The sequence below is a fragment of the Rhinopithecus roxellana genome, chromosome 3 (assembly GCF_007565055.1).
Source record: "Rhinopithecus roxellana isolate Shanxi Qingling chromosome 3, ASM756505v1, whole genome shotgun sequence".
Classification (NCBI taxonomy): Eukaryota; Metazoa; Chordata; class Mammalia; order Primates; family Cercopithecidae; genus Rhinopithecus; species Rhinopithecus roxellana.
In genome coordinates this window covers 169,167,066-169,185,872 of record NC_044551.1, presented here as the reverse complement: position 1 = coordinate 169,185,872, position 18,807 = coordinate 169,167,066, and the positions used below count along the sequence as shown (strand labels likewise).

Sequence of the window (18,807 nt, the reverse complement as noted above, 5' to 3'; positions counted from 1 at the left end):
TGGGAGACGCGCGCCGCCAATCCGCGCCGGGCCTGGCGCTGACGCCAGAGACGCTCGCCCCTGATTGGCTCTTCCCGAAGGGGCTGGGCCCCCCTTCTTTTTTTTTTTTTTTTTTTTTTTTTTTCTTTTTGAAATAAATTAGGAGTTAATTACAGGAGCAGTCAGCAGAGTTGTTATTAGGCGATCCCTGAAGGGTTATAATCACGCCGAAACTGAAAAGCCCGAGACCTAATTAAGAGCGATTATTTAAAGAGGAAGTTCGCCGAGTCCCATTTCTTCTCTCTTCTGACCCATCTTTAAAAGGGACCCTGCGCCCATCCCACTCTCCCTCTACCGCCAGAATACGTCAAAAATCCGCAAATGGCATTGCAGAAACATTTACGAAGCCCCTACTATGCGTCAAAAGTGGCTTACTTTACAATTCCAGAGAGTCGGTGCTGAAATTCACAGGCCCATATCCCTGTGAAAGAAATGTATACACTTAGAAGAGTATCTCGCCACCAGCCAACGCTCAAAAGCGTGCGCTGTTATTATTATAGCGCATTCCCCTGGAAAAGAGAGGCCTGAAGGAGCCCGAGAAGTAGTCAGGAGTGCCTCTCTCCCAAAGGGTTCGGAGTGGAGAATTTAAATAAGTTGCCCCCATCTCTCTCACTAGAAAACAAATCCAGCGCACTTTTAGAAAGTTGAAATCCCTGTGCTAGTCTCCTGAATCTCCTTTCTGAGCGAGATCCGGATCCGACCTTTTTCTCAAGACAGTGCAAATGTGCATTCGTGAGTTTGTTTGAGCCTGTGTTTGTCCTGCGTGTTTGAATGCCAGTGTTTGCATCGGAGGGTAAATGGGGGTGTGGGGGGAGGAAAAGTCGCCAATATCTAGTGCCTCCCTCCCGTTTGCAAGTCTCAGAAATATCGGCTTCCAAGTTTGCAAACCCCAGGCCTACGTACCATTTTGAGAAGCATACTTTTATTCATGGCACCTGGTTTTTTAAATAAAAACATAGATGTCTCCACCCCACCCCAAATTATACCCTGGGTAATTCCTTTCCAAAGCCTCAGTGATGACTGTCTCAGCCTGGGGAAGGGAAGAGCGAACTTCGAGGATTAGAGGCCTCGGATCTCTCCGCTGGTCCTCAAAATGCCTGGCCTAGAAGGATAGCTTCAAACGACTCTTTTCAGGCTGCGGCTGTCTTTTCCTATATCTGAACGATTATCCTGCGACTGACGAGGTAAATAGGAAGTCATCCAGCTCAGGACCTCGCCTACAGCAGATGCTTGCTAAACATTCCCTAGAGCATTGGATGGAAGAGACACTGTTTTTAATTATTTAAATGACCAAGGCTTGGAGGCTACCTCCCAGTTCAGGAGTATTAGAAACTTGACCCCTAGACCTAGGGACCCTTAAACTCTTCCCAGTGTAGTTCTCTGAGGCACAGTTTCCTTCACCCCAAACCTTTCCCTGAAGTGAAACTGTGCTGGCCCCGAAAGAACTGGAAAAAAAGTATTATCTGAATCTTAGAGGATAAAAACAGTCTGCACAGGCCAGTTAATTCAGTTTGATTAAAGATGGTCCTGAAAAAGTAAAAGAGTAAGTCCTAAACACAGTCTTCTAAAACTTGAGAGTTCTCTCCCACTATAAAGAATATGCACGTTTCTTCTTAACCAACTGGAGACTCAGAAAATTAAAAAAAAAAAAAAACTATGAAAACTATCTGGAGCTGTATGCGTTTTCCCCTTGAGTCATACCTGGTGATAGTTGGCTTGATATGCATCTCAAATACAGTACAGGTAAATCCAGATTAACTTCTGTACCTTCTAGATGTACAAGGCAAGGTGCAGGCTATATATTTTGGAAGCAAATCTGAAATTCGTTTAGCCCTCAGCTGCCAAAGTGTACAAAAGGGTTCAACTTTCAGTTAGGCTGAACGCAGCCAACGTTTTATAATTATTCCTGAAAACTCCTTGTTAATATCTGTCAGCCATAGGGCACACAGGCTCATTCCTGAGAAATTCGAAACAAAAATCAATACCACTGGAACTCCTTTGTTTTAATGAACTTATCTGGGAAAGGAAAAGCCAGGTCCCCTTTACTACTCCGGAATACTGAAGTCCAGGCAGAGATACATAAATTATAAAGCCAGGAATAGGAAAACACAGATTAAAAAAAATTACTGGTGTTCGAAACCAGAGTGCCAAGCTCTGACCATGAATGGGAAAGATGCTGAGAGAGGAACCAGCCTGCCCTGGGGTCTTTGCCAGTTCCCTCCCCAGCTCTCTACTGAGGTGGAGACAAATCGGGAAAGGGGCTCACTTCTGCTGGGAAAAGGCTGGAACCGCAACACAACGCTAGCCCTTTATGGAAAGCCCCAAGTCTGCATTTAATCCAACTTTGGCTGCGTTTTCAGAACGTTTTATTCACCTTTTCCTGGCGGAGTGACCTTGGGCACTCCAAATTGCTTCCTCCAGCCAGCATTTTTTTTTATCTCCAAAATAAGAGATAATAATCCTTACCTGAGATGACTCTGGTGGTGATTAAATTCAGTAGGCTACCTAAAGTAACTAGAAGGCATAGGAGGTCCAGTTTAAAAACATTATTGTATATCAAAAGCAATCACAATGTATCGAATGCTTTCTCCCTGCCAAGTATCGAAAGATAAGGTGCATCCCAGACCATACGGTAGGTTCTTTGTAAAATTTCCGGGGCTGAGAATTTGGCTCGGTGTGAGAAGTGTCCTGGTTTGGGGACAGTGATCTAGCGGAAGACTGGCTTTGTCACGTAGGAGGCACTCAGTAAACGTTAGTTCCCAGGGATCTATGCGTAGTTGCAATATTTGCTAGCAAAAAAGAAGGGTTCCAAGTGGAACTCATTCACCAGGAAGCGTCAACTCTCAAGGATGCTTTAGTGCCTGGACCTACCCAAGATCTTGTTTGTTTCTTCCAACACACCGCTGCTAGCAGATTATTTTCCCCATTTCACAGATGAAAGCCTAAGGCTGGGAAGCGCTAATACTCTGCCCACCGTGGCGCAGGTAGAAGTGGGAGACCCGGGAATCCCCCCGCGCGGCTGAGGCCTCTGAGCGCAGATCCTCAGCCCTGCACCTTCCCGCGCTCCCCGGGGCGTGTTACACCGGCCAGGCCCCTTCTTGAAGCAACTGCGTACGCGCGCCGCGAGTCCCAGGGAAAAAACACTCCTTGCAAACTGTGGAGCGCTGCGCGCAGACCGCAGCGTTTGTAACCCCGAGGGCGGAACGCTGGATCCCAGCGGCTAGAAGGGGGTGGGGGAGGGGCAGCGAAGGGGGCTGTAGACGGGCCTGGGCTTCGGGCAGGCGCCAGGCGCGGGGAGATGAAAGGCGGGCTCCGGGGGAAGGGGCTGCGCCGGGTGACCGGCTCCAGCCGCGCCGGGCGCCCCGCCCCCGCCCTGCCCCGCCCCCGCTGCCCCGGGCAGAGGCGGCTGCCCGCGCCGGAGCCGCGTTAATTGCTCTCGGCCCCAGCACTCAGCCTGCGCGGAGCCGGGACAACCTCGCTCCAGGAGGAATGACAATTCGCCCTAATGGGACAACCTCGCTCCCAGAGGAGTGACAATTCCTCCTAATGGGCGCTCGTTAGCGGCCTATTCTACTGAGCCGGGGTATCAGAAGCGGGCAGACCCGCGGGCGCCAACATCCGCCAGGAATTCCACAACACCGCTCACCCACCCCCCAAGACATTCGCTGTGTGACTTCGGGCAAAAGGCTGCTCCTCTCTGAGCTCATTTTTCTTACTGGTGTTTGCGGAGTGGGAATGGGGACGGTTCGGTCCCCTGGTGTCTAGAGAGATCACTTTCCGAGTGACACAGCCCAGGAACTCGGGTAGACAGGTATTCAGGGTCACAGCTGGAGGTTTTGGGGGTACAAACGTCTTGCTTGCGAAGCTCTGCAAGTCCAAGCTGGTTCTTTCCTGTTCTCCTGTTCCCGCCCCCTAAGGTCCGGAGTCGGGACTGAACCCGGGTTTGAGCCGGGACTGGAGAAAAGGAACCTTTGCCAAAAGCACGATGCAGATTACTGAAGGCCCCCTAAAGCCCGAGCTTTCTCTCCATTCCACAGATGAAGTCGTCCAGGCGCAGAGAGGGGAGAGGGTGGCCTGACTTCAGCTGTGGTAAAACCTCATTCAACATCGTGCCCCTTGAAGAAGACCACCACAAGGATGGGGGCGGGGGAGGCAGTGGTAAAAGAAGCTGCATCTCCTTGCAGGTCCCACAGCTTGGAGAGGGGATAGCGAGTTCTTGGGGACATCTAGTTCTGGAGGCAGCAGGTGTGAGGGGAGGAGCTGTGGGTCGTCCTTCTGTAGTTCTATATTCAAATCCAGGCCCTATTTCTCACCGTGTTCCACCGTCACCTTGCTAGGTCTTGGTTTCGCCTTTCAGAAAATGGACATGCTAATGCCCAGTCCACGGGGTTGCTAGTGAGAACTAGGTGACAAGCTTCACAAAATACCGAGTAGCAAAATACCGAGTAGCGCTGAGTGTGCTGGAAGCAGGCACTGACCCAGGAGACAGCTCTGCCTCGGATCTCCTAGAGCTGAAGCGGCTTCAAGTAAGGTTGAACCATGTATTTCCTGTGAGACTGGATAAATCACTTCACTTTTCTGCACTGTAGATTCCGCATCTGTCACATGAGAGTGCCTAGTATTTAGTAAATGTTGGATATTATCATTTCTTAAGTCATTATCAATGGTACTTTTTTTTTTTTTTTTTTTTTTGAGACAGTCTGGCTCTGTTGCCCGGGCTGGAGTACAGTGGCCGGATCTCAGCTCACTGCAAGCTCTGCCTCCCGGGTTCACGCCATTCTCCTGCCTCAGCCTCCCGAGTAGCTGGGACTACAGGCGCCTGCCACCTCGCCTGGCTAGTTTTTTGTATTTTTAGTAGAGACGAGGTTTCACTGTGTTAGCCAGGATGGTCTCGATCTCCCGACCTCGTGATCCGCCCGTCTCGGCCTCCCAAAGTGCTGGGATTACAGGCTTGAGCCACCGCGCCCGGCCTATCAATGGTACTTTTTACCTCCCTCTCCAATAGATCTTTCTGGGCATCGTGCACATTTGAAATCGAATGATCCAATATTGGATGATTCGAGGCATGGAACTCATTGAATGATTGGAGGCATGGAACTTTCTGGAACCTTTTTTTTTCTTCTTCTTCTGTAAAATGGGAATAACTACCTACCTTTTGGGAAGGAAGCAGATTGGCAGATCTATCTAGTGAGAGGTGGAGATTAAGGGAAGAAGAAACTTTAGGTTTAGGCAAAGAGCAGGGAGTATCTCCTGTCTCCCAACCCCTGGGCACACAGCTCACTGGCCTCTTCCCAACCCCTGCCTGATTGGAGGGAAGTTCCCAGGACCAGGGCCCAGGCTGATTTGTCTGCAGAGAAACACGCAAAGGGCTCCCTGGAAGAGGTAGTTCCAGGAAGCTGGGTGGCTGCAGCCCTAGGGAACCAGCCGGGTCATGCAGGAGAACACCTTGGGGATCTTGCCCTGCCATTCACAAATCTCTACCCTCCCCCACCCCCTTCAGTTTACCTATCTGTAAAACCAGAATAACCACCCATACAGGGCTGAGCAGAGGTGAGGTTTTAATCAAGGTTCAATAACTCTCTCCCACTTATTCCTCAGGCAACCCTGTGACGTACGGGCCCTATTCCTCCTGAAGGAAGAAAGAACTGAAGCTTAAGGCTTGGTAAGGTTTTTTCACAACTAGAAAATACCTGGCAAAGATGCAAATCAGGATTTGGCTGATTCTAAAATTTATGTATTTTGCCTGCAGCAGAGGTTGCTGTAAATGTGAGAGGGGAGGCATCTGGAATTGCTCACAGCAATGAAGTATCTACTATTTCCATTTTCTTCCAACTTGACAGATGGGCTGTTGAGTCTAGGTTGGGCTCAGTCACCAGCACAGACACACATGTAAATTGCTCTCGGTCCCGCCACTCTGGATTATGGCAAAGGGTACCCTGGATTATGGATTCCCAAATAATTAAACAGAAATCTCAAGTCTATCTTACTTGATGGCCTCCAAGTTATTTCAGCTTCAAAATGCAGCAGACTACACGTGGGCAAGATGGGAAAAGGAACTTTGAGGGGTTACTTAATAAGCATAATTATATTTTTTAATTAAGGCAGATAATCTCTTCCAGTTGCTCCACCCCCTTCTCCCAGTTGCCTGGTGGGGAATAAGCAGGGTTTGCTTTATTTGGAGGCTAAAGACAATTAGAAGCAATTATTCTAAGTGTTGTTAGTCATTTTCGGGTGAGGAGTTGGGGTGTTAGAGCTGGGCCCCAGGCTTGTACCAGCCTTCGGAGGGAGTGGCTGGTCATCACTGGCAGCAAGAGCCTTGCCTTGGTAATCAGAAAACTGTGCATCTTAGCTTTACTCATTGCAACGCTTTCACATCCAAAACCTCACTTGTTACTGGGAGCGTGAATCCCCTCTCCTCCTCCCTTTCTGCCTCCACCTCTTCCTGTCTATCACCCCATTTCACCGCCTGAGGTGAAATGTAGGTCTGGAAGGGTAGGCCACTTGCCAGAGTTCACAGAGGGAGTAGGTAGGAAAATGCATCACACTGCTTAGATTTGGCCAGGAAATGCTCTGAGCCTTGCAGGGCCCCACTAGGTGTGGAAACCATGCCGATTTGGGGGCCCCCAGGATTTGTCATGCATTCACAGCGCTGTGTCCAGTGCCCAGAAGAGCCTTTGGCATGGTGAGGGGCTCCATAAATATTTGTTGAATAAATGAATAAATCCAGGTGCTGGTGGAGACGGCAGGGGTGACTCACTGAAAGGTTACCTTCCCCAGTGACTCCGGAATGAACTGTGAGTTAGGAGGGCTGCTCTCACAATTGTAACTAATGCTGGATTGGATTCTTGCAGGGCAGGGGCAGAATTTTAACCTGTCCACTGGGAAAACTGAGCGTTCATTCCATCCCAGACCCAGAAAGTCACTAGACTTGCAATTAATTGTCACATTTCCCTATAAAGAGTTACTCATTTCACAAATGGGAAGAGTTGGGGAGGTTGTGCTCGCCCAGGGTTTTGTAGCATCTTAAGTGTTTCAGTCAGCATGTGACCCCAGGGGTATCTGACTCCAGACTCCTAACTGATACATCATCCCTCAGATTGAATTTCTCTAATCCCTGGCTAAAGTTAGCCAGAGACAGGCTGGGCGCAATGGCTCACACCTGAATCCCTGCATTTTGGGAAACTGAAGCCGGTGGATCACCTGAGGTGAAGAGTTCAAGACCAGCCTGGCCAACATGGTGAAAACCTGTCTCTACTAAAAATACCAAAAATTAGCTGGGCGTGGTGGCAGATTCCTGTAATCCCAGCTACTCAGGAGGCTGAGGCAGGAGAATCACTTGAACCTGGGAGGTGGAGGTTGCAGTTAACCGAGATCACACCATTGCACTCCAGCCCGGCAACAAGATCTCAAAATAATAATACTAATACTACTACTACCAATAATAATAAAATAAAATCAGCCAGAGAAACTCGACATCACGCTGTTATCTTTGCCCATTTGCTTTAGTAATATCTTGATCTTTCTACATGAAGGTGTGTTTCTACAATGGAAAAAAGAGACCCAAATGTATTTAGGAAAATATTAAACTGATAGTTTTACGTTGCTCATCCCCCCCAATAATAGTGGTTGATGCTTTTTGAGCACTTACTATGTGCCATGCACTGTTCTAGGCACACAACAGGCACCAATTCTTTTACTTCTCACAAGCCTGTTGGTAGATGCTATCATTATTTTCGTTTATTGAAAGGTTTGATTCTCAGACATGAAAAATCAAGATATGTATAATTTATCTTTTTAATTATGTGTTTGTTAAGATGTCATTCCCTTATCTTCTACCCACCCTCCAACCCTAAGAAAGAATAGTCACCACTGTTTAAATAGGAAAAAGAAATTAGAGGTATGGGTGGAATTTTTTGCAACAGGCATTGTAAAATCTTCACAATTTTATGAGATCCACAAACTTTAAATATAGTTAAGCCTTCCTCATCACGATAATCCTATCCATAAATGGAATACCCCATGTGTATTATAGCTTGATAAAACTGGGACTTTTTCTCTTTGCCACCTTTCCACAGCTTATGACTTTTGCCAGTGAATTTGCAAGTCTTTGTGCGGAAGGTGGGAAAGTGAAGGAAAAGACCTAGACACATTCCCCACCCACCCCCACCCACCCCCGCTACCAAGAAGGAAGAGTTCTGATGTCTACATGTCACTCTCTTGCTGGGTGACTTTGAAAAGATCTTCCTGCTCTCTGGGCTCCTCATCCCCGTCACCAGCAAAAGAAAGAGGTTTAGTTGCATTCCAAGTCTGCTCTGGATCTATAGTTGTTCTATGATAAAAAGGAGTGAGTGAAAAGTTCAGTTTCTTGTTCCTGTCTACCACCAGGCTAACTGAGGTTTCCAGCTGGATGGAAGGATCATAGGAGTCAGGCTGGGGAGGTTGGAACCCAAATTTTATCCTGTGTCCAGCATGTCTTGGGACAAGTCCTCCTACTTCTCTGAGTGGGACTTCATCCTCTGCATCAGAAAATGGGAGCCACTAATCCCTATTTCAGGGGTTGAGGAGAATTACCTGGGATCATGGCTATAAAATGCAAGGAACACAATTTCTTCTGTTTCCCATTGCAGGTCTTCCATTCATGAAAGGAGGGAAGTTTTTGGCTCAGCAGATGGGAAGACTGGGAGGAAACCAGATGGATCATTGCTAATGACACAATTACTGCTAACGCTGTTGGTGTGGACAACTGCAAAGAGGCTTATGAAAATTACACTGCTAAAAACCCTCAGGGCCTTTGGGGCAGCACAAGAAAGCCGTGTGCCCAAGTGGTGGCACCAACTTTTCCCAGAGAAATGATTTTGGAGAGTCTCTGGACAGGACAGAGTATGAAGTAACATCTAAGTATGTGACAAAGAAGTGATTTCATTTTCAATGATGTCTGTTAATCCTTCCACTTTACTCAGGAAACTGTGGCTTTTTTTTTTTTTTTTTTTGAGACGGAGTTGTACTCTTGTTGCCTAGGCTGGAGTGCAGTGGTGTGATGTTGGCTCACTGCAACCTCCACCTCCCGGGTTCAAGTGATTCTCCTGCCTCAGCCTCCCGAGTAGCTGGGATTACAGGCACCTGCCTCCACGCCCAGCTAATGTTTTATATTTTTAGTAGAGATGGGGTTTCTCCGTGCTGGCCAGGCTGGTCACGAACTGCTGACCTCAGGTGATCCACCAACCTTGGCCTCCCAAAGTGTTGGGATTACAGGTGTGAGCCACTGCGCCCGGCCAGGAGACTTAGTCCAGCTTTAACACCACGATAATGATCGCCAATGTCCCTGGGGACAAAGCACCAGGTTTCAACCTTCAGGAGACCACAGCATCAAGCCAGAAAATAACAACACAGTGTTGCTTTCGCTCTACTTATTTTCAGAGTTAACCCAGCTAAGGTTGATAAGTAAATACTGTGACATAAATTTCATTTTACAAATTATTTTTTAGTGTTAAAGTGAGAATTTATTTTAAGTTAAACATTAATTAAATAACAGCACTGTTGGTACTGGGATACAGCCAACAATCATAATGATTGTTCAGTGGAACAATAGTGTGGGTGGATGCCTGAAATTGGGGTTAACACTGATTTACAGGAGAGAACACTACATTTCCAACAGCACAAAATCTGGATGGAATCCGGCCCCACCTCCTTCCAGCTGGGTGGCCTTGGGCAAGTTACTTCCCCTCTCTGAATCTTGGATCCCTTATCTGTAAAACTATGAGAGTTGTGATCATTCTGACCTTCCAGGTTTGCAGGAAGAATTTACTGTGGAGATAATAGAAGACCACATTATTATTATGATGACAGAGATAATAGAGGCCTCCACATTTTCCTGGATGTTTGGAGTTGTTAGTATCATTAGTAAACAGTGAATAGGTGAATTTGGTCAAAACACAAACTTATTTACTCTGAACCTGGTTATCTACTAGCTGAGTAGTGATTGCAAAAGAGGGAAGAATTCTTTGAAAGCCGAGTTCTGTTTAAACATCACTGTATCCTTTGTTGCACTGGCTCATCTTTAGTGCCTGGATATGGAAACTGCCATCTCCCTAGCAGGCATTTTTACAGTATCCATAGAATATCTATACTGTGGTCAAAATTAGGATACACCCAAGTTGCAGGCCAGGTACGGTGGCTCACGCCTGTAATCCCAGCACTTTGGGAGGCAGCAGTACCACTTGAGGCCAGGACTTCATTGAGACCAGCCTGATCAACACAGCAAGACCTCCTCTCTACAAAAAAATGAAACAATTAGCCAGGCACAGTGGCAAGCGCCTGTGGTCCCAGGACTTTGGAGGCTGAGGTGAAAGGATCTCTTGAGCCCAGGAGTTTGAAGCTACAGTGAGCTATCATTGCACCACTGCCCTCCAGCCTGGGCAACACAGTGAGACCTTGTCTCTAAAAACAAAAACAACCCTCCCCCCTCACCCAATGAACACAGGCTGGTTGCAGTAGCTCATACCTGTAATCCCAGCACTTTGGGAAGCAGAGGTGGGTGGATCACTTGAGGCCAGCAGTTCAAGACCAGCCTGGGCAACATGGCGAAAACCCATCTTTACAAAAAAACACAAAAACTAGCTGGGCGTGATGGCTAGTGGGAGACCAGCCTGGGCAACAGCATGCCTATAGTCCCAGCGACTCGAGAGGCTGAGGCACGAAAATTGCTTGAACCCCGGGGGCGAAGGCTGCAGTGAGCCTAGATAGTGCCACTGCACTCCAGCCTGGGTGACAGAGTGAGACTCTGTCTCTAAAACAAGCAAACAAAAAACCAAAAGACAATACCTGTAAGTGGCAAACAAGACGGAAAAAGGTTTTCACTTGTCCTTGTCATAAATGATTAAACGCATTGCCTGGTGTGCCCTTTTTTCCCTTTCTTTCATCCTTCTGGCTGTTTCCTGCATTTGTTCCCTTCTTCCTTCAGTATCTGTGTACTGGCTGGCGCTAAACCTGGAACGCAAAGACTACCCAGACAGGTTCTTGCCCTCAGCAGTCTCCCACTCCAGCGGAAAGAGAGGTCTACCAAATACCCAGTTACCCAATACTGATGAAGCCAGACTTATCTTACTGAATTTCTTTCTTTTACTGTCACTGTGTTGGCCTGAAGACAGTTTATTGAACATTTCAATAAGTTGCCAACAGTTAAAAATCAGGGGGTTTCCCATAGAAATCTGGAATCCTGGGGGCTGGGCGTGGTGGCTCGTGCCTGTAATTCCAACACTTTGGGAGCTGAGGCGGGCGAATCACGAGGTCAGGAGTTTGAGACCAGCCTGACTAACAAGGTGAAACCCCGTCTCTGCTAAAAATACAAAAATTAGCTAGGTGTGGTGGTGTGCACCGGTAATCCCAGCTACTCTGGAGGCTGAGGCAGGAGAATCTCTTGAACCCAGGAGGCGGACCTTGCATGGAGCCGAGATCACACCACTGCACTCCAGCCTGAGTGACAGAGCGAGGCTTAGTTTAAAAAAAAAAAAAAAAATCTAGAATCCTGGCTTCTCTGCATCAGTCTGAAGGAGGGTGGCTCTGGACCATCCAGGGCAGTTTCTCTAGGTGGAACCTGCAGACTCTAGTCGCCACCAGCCAGGCGTTTGAAAGTGCAGCCCCTGTAGCAGGTACAGTGGAATGTGGTACCAGAGGGTACAGGGTATGTGGGAGCCCAGAGCGGGACTGACGGACCCTTGGAGGCAAGAAAAGGCTATTTGGAAGAGGTGGCATTTGGGCTGAACTTTGAAAGAATTTGGCAGGTTGAGAAAGAGGAGGTGGTTTCTGGCAAAGGGGGCAGGATGTAAGAAAGCACGAGAATTGAAATGACCTGGTCTGTGTATCTGGGTGCTAAGACAGATGTGGGGAGTTGGGGCACAAGCAGTCAGGGAGAAGGACAGGTGCAGCAGGGAGCCGGGCCTTGGAAAGCCGCAGTGAGAGAGTGGAGGGTTTTTTCTTTCTTCCTTCCCTCCCCCTCCCTTCCCTTCTCTGCTGTTTACTTTTGTTCTTTCTTTTCTTTTTTCCATCATCTTATCTTAAACGACTCTTAGAATTTCAAAAACAATAGGTGTTCACTATGACCAGTGAAACAAAGACATGAAAGAAATTAATAATCTCCCTCATCTTCTCTTCATTCTGTCATCCAACTTAAGTAGTATTAACCGTCTTGACTGGGTGCGGTCACTCATGCCCGCAATCTTACCGCTTTGGGAGGCTGAGGCAGGAGGATCACTTGAGTTCAGGAGTTTGAGACCAGCCTAGGCAACAGAGGGAGACCCTTGTCTCTACAAAAAAATATTTTAAAAAAATTAGCCAGTTGTCTGTAGTCTCTGCTACTAGGGAGGCTGAGGTTGGAGGATCTCTTGAGCCCAGGAGTTTGAGGTAACAGTGAGCTGTGGTTGTGCCATTGCACTCCAGCCTGGGCAACAGAGTAAGACTCTGTCTTGAGGAAAAGAAAAAAAAGAGCAGTCTCATGTGTATCCTTAGATGCTCGTATCTATATACAAACACAAAAATAGCAGATATAAATTCAGAAAGGTGGAAACTGATGTGCCTTTGTGTGCTTGTGTACCTGCATGTGTGATATGCAACTATTTACCTATGCAACTTGATTTCTTGTTTAACTTATATCCATTTTATCATGTCAATCAATAACCCGATCCATTCTTTTTATATTCCATGGCAGTGGCATATTATAATGTGTTTAATCATTTCCTAATTGATGGATATTATTATATTTTTTATCCAAATTGTTACTGCTACCAACAATTCTTGAAAGAAAACTTTGCAAACATTCATAGTTATACTCTTATTTATTTATTTATTGAGACGGAGTTTTGCTCTTGTCCCCCAGGCTGGAGCGGAACGGCACGATCTCAGCTCACTGCAACCTCTGCCTCGTGGATTCAAGTGATTCTCCTGCCTCAGCCTCCCAAGTAGCCGGGATTACAGGTGCATGCCACCACGCCTGGCTAATTTTTTGTTATTTTTAGTAGAAACGGGGTTTCACCATGTTGGCCAGGCTGGTCTCAAACTCCTGACCTCAGTTGATCCACCCACTTCAGCCTCCCAAAGTGCTGGGATTACAGGCGTGAGGCACTGTGTCCCACCACACTTTTATTTTTAAAGGTTTAATTTCCAAAATTGAGATTGCTGGAGCCAGGTGTGTATATTTTTAACCTGAATAGGCACTGCTGGATGACTTCCTAAAAACCCTGCTCCAGGGCACGTGCCCACTTGCAGTGTTCAGCTCCCGCTTTCTCTGCCAGCACTGGAGATCATTGCTCGGTTTTAACTTCTGCCATGGATAGTTTTGAGCAGGGGAGTAATAGAGTTCTATGACATACCTCTTTAAGAAACAATCTGGGGGCGGGGCGCGGTGACTCAAGCCTATAATTCCAACACTTTGGGAGGCCAAGGTGGGTGGATCATTTGAGGTCAGGAGTTTGACAGCAATCTGACCAACATGTTGAAACCCCGTCTCTATTGAAAATACAAAAAAAATTAGCCGGGTGTGATGGTGGGCACCTGTAGTCCCAGCTACCTGGGAGGCTGAGGCAGGAGAATGGCTTGAACCCAGGAGGCAGAAGTTGCCCTGAGCTGAGATGCACCACTGCATTCCAGCCTGGGTGGCAGAATGAGACTCTCAAAAAAAAAAAAAAAAAGAAAGAAAGAAAGAAACTCTCTGGGGAAGCATTATGCAAAATACTGAAAGCAATATGACCAGGGAGGAGGTTGCTGCAAAGCTTCTGGGATTGCTGAAGAGTCCGGAAGAAAGGAGTGGCATTGGAAATAGAGAGTCAGGGAGGAAACTGAGAGTGAACTGTGGAAGACATAGAGATGCTACCTAACACATGCCCGGACTAGGGGACACTGTGCTGGCATTGCAGGTCTGATTGCATGGTAAAAGGATGGGCAGTGGCCTCTCCTCATGCTGTCTTCATGCTTTACTCATGCTATTCCCAAGCCACGCAAACATTCTGTCCCAGAGTTTCTTTCTTTTTTCTTTTTCTTTTTTTTTTTTTAATAAAACAGGGTCTCACTCTGTTGCCCAGGCTGGAATGCAGTGGCACAATCTCAGCTCACTGCAACCTCTCCCTCCCGGGTTCAAGCAATCCTCCTGCCTCAGCCTCCTGGATAGCTGGGATTACAGGTGTGCGCCACCACGCCCCACTAATTTTTGTATTTTTAGTAGAGATGGGGTTTCACCATGTTGGCCAGGCTGGTCTTGAACTCCTGTCCTCAAGTGATCCACCCATCTTGGCCTCTGAAATGCTGAGATTACAGGCATGAGCCACCACGCTCAGGCCAGAGTTCCATTTCAGTAGCCTCATATACCTAGGTCCTGGGCCGAGGCAGCAGGCAGCTTAGAACAGAAGAGCAGTGTTGCTCCATCCACTCCCAGTCTGGGTGAGTGGGCGGGGCAGAGAGGGCAGACAGATGCACCACTGTGCAGGGCAAGCCTTGGACACAGCCTTGCCAGTGGAATCCCTGGGGACTTCACAAGGCAACGGGATAATTAACTGTGTTGTTTCATGTAATCCTCACTGATTTGCTTTCTAACCAATATAGCATTTGGCAATGGATGTGTTAGAAGCAGCAGCAGCAACGGAATTCCCAAGGCTTGAATTCCTAGAGAAGGGCCAGGTAGGACAGGCTGCTGATACTGAGGCTGGAATTCTATTAATGCTCATGGCAGCCCTTGACAGCTTCTTTCCAGCTCCCTTTGCCCTCTGTCTTTTGCTCTGATGCCCCCTCTTCTTGATTCCTCTGGCTTTATCCTTCTACTCAACCCATAGAGGAGACGTATTTCCCCACAGGCCCCTGTAATTTATTTGAGCTCTTAGAAAGTCCTGAAACCCAGGATTGGGACCATTTTGTTCTGAAGGATTTCTCCAGACTCTGTGAGAAGCTGAGGCAGCTCTTTAGGGCCTGGGGAGAACCAGAGATTGCCATCAGTACAGGACAACCTGTCCAGCCAGCATGTTTGCTCAGCCCTTAAATGGTCCAAGAGAATGTGGCAAGTTTCCTTGACAATGGATCCATCCGACTTCATAATTAGCTCCATTCTCAATGGAGCAGAATATGGGCAGCTCAGACCCAGTCACTAACATTTCTACACTTGGCATGAGCTCAGAACTGATTCTTGAGCAGTCACATGGATATCTAAGCTCGTGGACATCAAATAGAAGAATTTAGCAATAGCAATCCTGGGCATTAAAATGTGAGAGTTGGAACGGAAATCACCCATTCTGCCTTTGACAATAGGTCCTCAAGTCAAAAATACCCAGGTCTTTTCTTGGAAAGAAGCAGACCACATTTGCTAGCTTATTAGTTCTGATCTGGACATTGCTGCCATAGGAAGACCACAGGCTTCACAGTTCGACAGAAATATGGGGCTGTGTGGTCTTGGGTAAGTCGCTTACCCTCTCTGATCCTCATTGTTCTTGTCTTTAGAAGGGGAGGTAATCACACCGAGCTGGAAGAATTGTTGAGAGTATTAGTGATAAACTACAGCAAGCATTTGCCTGTTTGGGCACAAAATAGGCATTTTAATAAATGGCAGCAGAGGTTTTTGAAAACCATTGACTGAAATGACTAACAGAGACCAGCTGACTATTTGAGAAGGAGGAGGAAGAGGAGGAGGAGGAGGAGGGGTGATGGGAATTGTTTCCCAGCTCCCACCCTATTCCATTTCTGAGGCTGGCTATCGGTTACCTAGGCGATGCCGCACAATGCAACCTGCGTGGCGGCTAGAACTGTGTGCAGCTGCCGGGGGCTCCTGCGCCTCCGTGCAGGACTCAGGATGAAGCCAACTTGGCCATGTGTTGACACCAGCAATAAGTCAGCTCTTGCCACTGGCAGAGGTTGCTGGGGCCAGAGACTAAACTCCCACGGTGAGAGGGAGCTCAAAATCAGTTGGTATCATAGTAAAAATAAATAAATAAATAATAAAGGAATTTTTTTCAAGAAATAGTTATTTTAATTTAAATACAGCAGCAACAACAACAACAAAACCTGAAAAAAAAAAAAAAAAACCAAAAAACAAAAGCAGGATGGTGTCTAGGGGAAGGGAGTTCCTTGGCTTTATTTATAAACATAGTAAAAAATAAATAAATGAAGGCAAAAAAAGAGAGAGAGAAGCAGCCTAGAGCGTCTTTTGGGCTCACGTCCTCCATTTTTCTTGGAGCATGTTTCCCATTACAAGGGGAAGTGCAGGCCACACATGGGCAGAAAGAAAATATGCAGACGGGAAAGTAATTGAGGGTGGTGGGGTCGTGGGATAAATCTGTGAGTTCGTTTTCAAAATCTTCTTGAGTGCTTTTACTATTAAAGGGCATTTTAAAAGTCAACTCTAAGTTGAATTCGGCTGGAACGAACCTATTCTGTTGTCATGATTTCCCATAGAACGTGTCTTCCCATTTCCTCCAGGAAAGGACTGTGGCCATTTTCATTGTCCTGCCTCAATTTTTCTACGATTCATCTCCTATCCATCCTGCACGATCGGGTTTAGTCAGAATCCGCGCACTGATTTCAGAGAGGGTTCCCTTGCGGGCCAGGTGGAGCACATATGGAGGAGGAAGGGTGGAGAGACAGCGTGCCACCAACCCACACATAGCCTTGGTTTTCTCTTTACTACTGACAGGTGAGGAAACTGAGGCTCGGAGGGAACAAGCTGTTTGCTCAGGCTTAGTCAGCTATTGTCAGGGTGAAGTAGGATCCAAACTTCAGTCTTCTGAATTTAAGTCGAGGTCTGTTTCCAGCACCATAGTGGCAGCCAAAACTAATTCCCTGTCTTGGAAAATGCCTCCTTCTGCAGTCTCCTAGGCAGTACGGGGAGCAAGACAGCCATATTTATATCTTTGTCTTGAACAAGAAACTGGGGGGCCCTCGAAAGTTTGCAAAGGGGGCCAACATATACAAATATCTATTTCTCCCAATCTCCCTCACACTCTCTTAGTCAACCAAGCATTTCGCTGTGAAGAAAACCCGTGTCATAAAAAGTCATCGGGACAGAAAACAAATAAAGAGCTGGTTTGTGAAGGGAAGCCAGCATTCCTCATTATCAACAACACTGCTTCTTTGGATAAATATTTACCCAATCCAATTCTTCTTCCTTTTCTCCCTCCTTCTTTGACAAGAATGTTCCTCCGTCTCGGCAGCCACCATGGCCCTGCTGGAACAGACCACGTTCAATGTTTCCATCCTAAGGCATGTTTTTCTGGGGCTTATTACTCAGCTGTAAAAATGTGCTCTAGGCAAAAACTTGGCATATTAAGTCTCATCTCAGAGGTAATTGGTGGAGGTTTTTTAAAAACCTTATTTTTCCCTTTTTACAGACAGTCTTGGAAAGAGAAACAAAAAGGTCGAGAATTTACTGCTGGAAACTATAGGGTTTGCCCCCATGGGTTTTCCTCTCTGGTTTGGTTTATTCCGCATTATTTTTGGTTTCCTCTAACCAGATATTTGGAGGCCAAGTTATAGAGGTTGTAATCCCAGACATTCATTTATTCTTTCTTCAACAAATATTTATTGAGTGCCTACTGTGCACCAGTCACACGGTTCTAGGATCTGGAGGTACAATGGCAGAAATATCAGTGTGGTCTAGGGTCTTATGAGGTTGAAGCATGCACACAATCACACACAAACCCCACATATTAACAGACAAAGTAAAACTTAACTTTGTAGTAAGTGGTTGGAGTAGAGAAAAGAACAGTGAAGGGTTGAGGCGTCAGGGATTTCACCTTAGATAGGCTGGCCTAGGAGGGCCCTCCGAGGAGAGGACGTTTACTCCGACACCTTGAGGCGAAGCGGAAGCCACATGTAAATCTGGAGAGGAGAGAAATCAGGAAGAGGCGAGAGCAAGCGTGAAGGCTAGAAAAAGCATGACGTGGTTGAAGAACAGAAAGAAGGCCTCCTTTCTATTTTTTTGTTTTTGTTTTTGTTTTTGTTTTAGACAGAGTCTAGCTCTGTCCCCCAGGCTGAAGTGCAGTGGTGTGATCTCGGCTCACTGCAACCTCCTCCTCCTGGGTTCAAGCAATTCTCTGCCTCAGTCTCCTGAGTAGTTGGGACTATAGGCACCCGCCACCATGCCCAGCTAATTTTTGTATTTTTAGTAGAGAGGGGGGTTTCACCATCTTGGCCAGGCTAGTCTTGGACTCCTGACCTCGTGGTCCACCTGCCTCGGCCTCCCAAAGTGCTGGGATTACAGGCGTGAGCCACTGCGCCTGGCCTAAGAAGGCCTCCTTTCTAGACTGCATGGAATGGGAAAGGGGCAGGAGGTATCTGACACCTGGGGCAGGACAGCACAGGCAAATTATGTGTCATGCAGAGATAATTGCAGATGGATCGCCAAGTTCATGGGCACCAAATATAAGTATTTAGCAATCCTCGGTATTAAATTCTACCTACTGTGTGCCCTTTGCATTTTTATTTTAAGGGCAAAGGGAAGCCATGAAAGGATGTGCAGTAGAGCATGAAATGATATAATTCAATTTCTGGAAGACCTTCTTCACCTCTGAGTGGAAGATGGATCAGGGGGGCAATTGGAGAAGCAAGATCATTTGGCAGGTTGCTGCAGTTACCCAGATGTAAGCTCTGGAGATGAGCAGGACCCAGAAAGCAGCAGAGGCGATGGAGGGAAGGGTGTGGAATCACGGGTGGTTTAAGGGAGAACGGACTTGACCTGCTGGTGGGTGGGCCAGTAAAGGAGAAGGGAAGGAGGGCTCAAGGACAACCCAAGTTGTCTCG

At 47.1% G+C, this 18,807-nt stretch overlaps 1 long non-coding RNA gene across 1 annotated transcript; it reads left to right on the top strand.

Moving 5' to 3' along the window:
* The first annotated feature begins 4,512 nt into the window (after nucleotides 1-4,512).
* LOC115896434 lies at nucleotides 4,513-5,931 on the top strand. The gene is made up of 3 exons (XR_004056311.1): nucleotides 4,513-4,565; nucleotides 5,638-5,701; nucleotides 5,789-5,931. It is a non-coding gene; the product is annotated as an uncharacterized LOC115896434 (long non-coding RNA).
* The last annotated feature ends 12,876 nt before the right edge of the window (nucleotides 5,932-18,807 follow it).